We start from the raw sequence: 6,222 nt of genomic DNA, 5'->3' as shown, positions 1-6,222 counted from the left end.
ATTTTTTTAAAAGAATTATTTTTTGTTAATTTTTAATTTTTTAACTAAATTAAATGACACGTGTCGATTTAAAATAAGAAGTTGCAATTGAAGAATATATATAAAAATAAATAAATCATAAAAATAGTATTTCGTGTTAAAATGGAACATAAAAAATGGAGTTTAAGGGTTAAAATGGAACAAGACAAAGATAAAGTGCCAAAATGAAAAATGTGAACAAGTTAGAGGGGCTGTATATGTGTTTGGCCAATTATAAATTATCTCATTATTCAATATTTATGCATCAGATTTAAAATTCAAATATATTGAGATACATCATTTCTTAAATTAATCTAAAATAGAGTCTATATCTACTTAATTATCTCTCTAATTTAGATTTCCTCTTTTTCTCCAAATAAGTTCACTCCTTTTTCTAATGTTCCCATCCCAAGTCTGTCACGATCAATATCATTGTGATTGACACCACACTAACCCTCCGGTGGGAGAATCATTAATACTAATTAGCTAATCAACTTAATCAAAATACTAAAGCATTTAAGGTTACAGAAGCAAGTTTAAATGTGAAGGAAAAGATAGGGAGTTCCCATAAACTCCAATAAAAGTTTAACAACCAAAATTAACATTGCGGAAGTAATGCCTAGAAACTGAAAGTCAATATACCAAAATATCTAAGGTTCAACCATAAGTCTAAAGGAAAATGGGTACAACTCCATACTAAACATAAGAAATATGAAGAACTAGTTTAAGTCTGAAAGGTGGACATAAACTGAAAGTAAACTCATGGCAACCCGGAAGAACTAGATCACCCTTGAATTCGAAATGATCACTGATCTTCTAAGCGAGATCTGTCAATAGCCGCCGAAAGATTCCCTGTACTCAACAAAGAAAGAGCAAGCTGTGCAGTATCAGTACACAACCACAGTGTACTGGTAGGATCACACGGCTATCCCACTAAGTACAACATACATAAGTCATTACAACATAATAATAACATGCATACACCGAACATATACAATATCAATATCATTTACGAAACACGATCAAGTTCACAATTCTCAATTACACAGTTATGTCAAGTCAATGGTCCTCTTATGGAACCCAACCCAAACTGTTAGCATACCGGTACGTGGTATCCGATTCAATGTTTATGCCGGAACGTGGCAACCGATCCAAGTTAGTGTGTCGGAAGGCAACACCCGATCCATTCAACAAGCCACAATCATAATCACAAAGTACATTCTCATAATCATACAATCAAGTCATGATTCATGACATTCATCATTCATCTATCCTCATTTACAATTAGTGTGATCAATAATGCAACATTCGCATACATACACGTATTATAATGAAGCAAGAACAAACATATATCACACAATCATGAAATCACAACCATCACATACCTCGAAGAAAGCTTGAATCCCCTAAGAAACTTGATTCTTCCCTTTCCGTATTTGTTCCAATAGTCACTACAACATTTTAGGATTTTAGCCACCCAAGTAAAGTGTAGCCTAAACTAGCAAAAAGTGTGGTCTTTGATAAAAGACTACACTGTTGGACTATAAGCAACGCTTTTCAAGGGGTGGCCAAAAGGAGTGTAACCTTTGACATTAGGCCACGCTTTTTAAATGTCACCACAATAGCTACACTTAAAAAGTGTGGCCAAAGAGGTATAAGGGAACACTTTTTAGTAAATAATTAGCAATACCTTTTGTTTGATTATACTACATTTAAAAGTGTGACCTTTGCTTTGTTATTGGGCACACTTAAAAAATGTTGCCTTGTATATCTCATCTAGAACAACACTCTCAAATTCACAGTAAGTCAAACCAATTCATGACAATAAAGTCACAACAGAGCAACCATACACTGAAGCTCTCCTTAATACAAATCTAAAATTGAGTGACAACAGTAAAGCTCCACAAAACTAACAAATCTAAAATTGAGTCATAACAATAAAGTCACACCAAACTCTCTAAAACTTACAAAAGAGCAAAATGTTAAAGCAGAGAAACCTCCTTTCCAAAACTAACAAACTAACAAAATTTACCAGCAGCAACCTCCTTTCATAGAGGAGGAATCAAATTCTAATCAGCAAAATGTTAAAGCAGATACGAATTAGGCAAAAAAAAAATATTATGAAAAACTACAGCAACAATTAGTGTACATGCAGAAAAATATTTTCCAAACAATCAAATAAACCAACCAGAAAACAAGAGAAGAACCAGAAAAAAAAGGGATACAAGTGAGAAAATAAATCATGTTCAGTGTACCACAAATCCATCTTCTGGATGTTGTTCTTGTAAGCATAACTTGAGTTACAATAACGAGTAAAACTACAGGAAAGAATAAAAAAAACAGTTTCATTTAAAGAAGATAGGAGTGAGAACTAAAAAGGTCAAATACTCTTTCGTGGACGTCTGAACCCAGCTTTCATGTTGTATATAGCCCTCTGGATCTCATTGCATTAAACTTCTTTATGTGGAAGCATACATATGCGTGAGACTCATATTTAGATAGGTGTTCTTAAAATATAACAATGTTGTCTGGAACAATTTGTTCCCCATTGACTATTTTACCAAGTACCTGCTACGCCACCTGCAGAAATACAGGATTTGAACCAAAGTTACTAGGGTCTGCTAAACTCGTAGCCAACATACTAGGTTTCCCCTTTGTTTCGAGTTCAACAACAGTAATCTCAATTGGGGATTTGAACCTTGTCGTTTGTGCTCTCTTACGAGCAAGTAATTTATGCTTAATCAGCTATGATAACAAAAAGTCATGATACACCTCAGCTTACATTATAGTTATAGCTGGAACAAGACAACAAGTTTAGTGTCTAGATGACAATATCTCAACATTTATGAGAATATTACAGCAGTTACCCAATTTGTTCCTTCAAGTTGGCAATAGAAAGAGGTCGATGTGTATCAGGCAACGCCAGAAGTGAGTGCATATATAACCATCAGGGTAGTGAATAGAGCTCCTCTATTGTAAGGATAAAACACCCCCACAAGCGCCATTATGAATATAAAAATTGTCATGTACAAGATACACAATATACAATAATGCAAATATTTCTTGTATTAGACTTAATTTATCAGAACAGATTTTAGAGGACACTAACACTGTTAAGAGCTGAGCACCACAACCAAGTGCTGCAGGAAACAATGACTTGTGTTTTGGGAACTTAAAGACATCACCATGTATGTACTTCCATCCCGTCTCCTCTTGATCGTTAACTGCTTCTTCATTATGTGCATACCTTTTGCATACATTGTCAATTAAAAGAGTTATTTCTCGAGAAAATCAGATATAGTCAGACCTCTCTATAGCGGACAAGTTTTCTTTGGAACGATGTATTACTATATGTTATATGTAACAACATTTCGTTGTAGCAGCCAAAAAGTATCAGGAAAAATATAGGAGTTTATGACTGTAGTTAGTTTACTTTTTGAAAATGAAGTATACTTAATAAAATCATTCTTAATGACTCACATAAGAATCGTGGCAAAGAAACCGGTTAAATGGAGGACAGTGACACAAGAATTGATAATCGAGAACCAATGAATCTCCAAGATATGTGGTAGAGAAGTCTGCATGAACTTAACCATCCGATTCTCAAACAGAATATATGTTCCCTTCCATTTTGCAGTGTATGTGAACTCAACATCGACTTCCCTATCCTCTGTTAGGTCCAAAACAGAATGTGGATCCATTCGTGCAGTGATCTCAATAACACGGTCCATGTTATAGTGGATATCGAAATGATTATGTTTGTATAGAAAGTACTTGTAATATTTTGTATCCTCTGTCTTTTCCCTATTCTCAACTCTTCCGATAAGGCCCCACACGGGTAATTCATCGTAGAACATCTCAAAGTAATATTCCTTATCAACTGCTCTTCGAAACTGAGCAACTTCATCCTTTGTAAACTTCTTTCGACAAAGAATTTCCAAGTCTTTATCTACCAAGAAATAGAGTGCATAAGGACCACTCACGAGTTGATCCCCATTTAAAATCTCACCTAGATCTTCCTGCTTTTCTTCTAATTTCACATGATCTGCATATGAACTCAAGTAACATAAGATTTCAAGTGTTCCAACATACATCTATCAAATTCTATGATACGAATCGCGACTATAGTCTAACCTCATGGGTGGATACAGGATTTGAAATTTATGAGTTCTTACAACAGATATTAAAAGTTCATACAAAATAAGAACTGAGTTCATAGTCATATATTTATTTAATAAGTTTCATATACGAGGTTCAACAAAAGCTATTGAATTCATGTGCTCCACGTAAATACAATGAGAGAAAAGTTGTAGAATGAACCTGGTATGCAGAATGACAGATCATAATACTTTTCAGTTTGAACCAACTATGCCAATCATGAACACATCAGATTTACTTTGGACAAGCATGGAAAATTCAACAATGCATAAAATCATTTTCAAGATGTTGGTACACAAAAACAAAGCTATGAAAGCAGTAGATTGGCTTAATTGCAACTCAACTTATGACCTTGAACCAAGAGCGAGGGAAAATCATAAATTATAAAGTTGTAAAGATATGGTGTTTGCAGCAATGCAAGGAAGAGGATTCCAGGGAAAATCTTTATTAGTAAAACATAAAAGGGTCAAAATGGCCTTAACATATCATAAATGGTTAAAAAGTAACTTCCTTCTATCTATTAGATCAAAACTGCCCTCAACACCGCAGTCTCCAAAATAAGAAATACCTAATCCATACATATAAAAGAATTCTGAACATCTGAATTTTATGGTGATTAACAATTAAATAAACCAAGCTTAAGCTGAGCACAAAAACTACGAACTCAAGACGACTAAGAACGAGGAGCTGAACAAAACTCAAGAAGACTAAGAAGCCTAGGTTCACTTTCTGCTGAACCTAGGCTGCCCACATTTAATAGATTGGATGTATGCTTTTTATTACCTTTTTAAAAAGAACTCAAGAAGACTAACAAGCCTAAGTTCCAGTCAGCTTTTAATTATCTTCAAGACTGTAAGTTTTTGTTCTTCTTTGATGGTATATGAGTAAATTTCTAAGTTTTGACTTCGAACATATTCACTCTCTTGCTCTTTGTTTTCTTGCACATGTTCACATATCTGATGTACCATTTGACTGACAGTGAACAGAACAAACAATGCTTATATGAACTTGACAAATACAACAGTGGATTTTATAAACAACTACAACTATATGAACTTGACCAGTATGACGTTCAACCTGTCTCGAGAAAGAAGGCAATCAACACTGAAAAGCCTCAGAAAATCACGCAGCAGCATGTAAACTAACATATCCAGATGATCACGACCAAGATGGAATTCACATGGATGAGAAAACAAAATTTCAACGGCAATGTCTCTGTGAAACTGATCATGAGTGTCTGTTTAGGCAACTGAGGTGGAGGTTACTGTTCAGGCAACACATGGCCAGTACATCCATTGTACAGTGGTTGGCAGAAGAACAAACTTTAAGTGTGATATAACTGTAGTATATGGAAGTAATAATCTGTAAGAGAGAAGGGACCTATGGGATGGTTTGATGAGGTTTGGTGCTAACCTAACTACCCCTTGGTGCATATGGGAAACTTCAACTCTCCGTTATCATTTGAGGATAGAAAATGAGGCCAACCAGTAAATGAAAGTGAGAGTAGAGATTTCCAGCAAGTAATTGATACTCTAATCCTAACTTATATGAAAGCGACCAGAATAGTATTTACTTGGACTAATAGGCATATTTGGAGCAAAATAGACAGGGAATTATGTAATGAGGAATGTATTTCATAAGGTCACATTACAGCTCAATTCGAGGAAAAACACTTCTTAGATAACTCACCAATCCATATGGAAATCACCACAGCTATATCCTTGAAAAGAAAGTCTTTCAGGTTCATCAACATTTTAACTAAGGATGAGAAATTCATGGAGATCGTAGAACATAGCTGGCAGCAACCAATTTAGGGGACAAACATGTTTAGACTTTGGACTAGATTGAAATTATGCAAAGAACCACTAAAGCTACTACAACATGAAGGAGTAGGTAGCTTGGACAACAGAATTGCAGCATCAAGGAAAAGGCTACATGATATTCAAGCTCATCTTATTTATGCCTCACACCAATAATTTATCGAAAGGGAGAGAATAGCAATAGTAGAAATGACAAAGTGGATGAATATTCAGTTAGAAATTCGCA

At 34.8% G+C, this 6,222-nt stretch overlaps 1 pseudogene; it reads right to left on the bottom strand.

Moving 5' to 3' along the window:
• Nucleotides 1-2,589: 2,589 nt before the first annotated feature.
• On the bottom strand, nucleotides 2,590-5,929 carry LOC102600605 (transmembrane 9 superfamily member 3-like; annotated as a pseudogene).
• Between the last annotated feature and the right edge of the window lie 293 nt (nucleotides 5,930-6,222).

The sequence above is a fragment of the Solanum tuberosum genome, unplaced genomic scaffold (assembly GCF_000226075.1).
Source record: "Solanum tuberosum cultivar DM 1-3 516 R44 unplaced genomic scaffold, SolTub_3.0 scf00154, whole genome shotgun sequence".
In the NCBI taxonomy this organism is placed as follows: Eukaryota; Viridiplantae; Streptophyta; class Magnoliopsida; order Solanales; family Solanaceae; genus Solanum; species Solanum tuberosum.
This window is presented reverse-complemented; position numbering and strand designations above follow the sequence as displayed.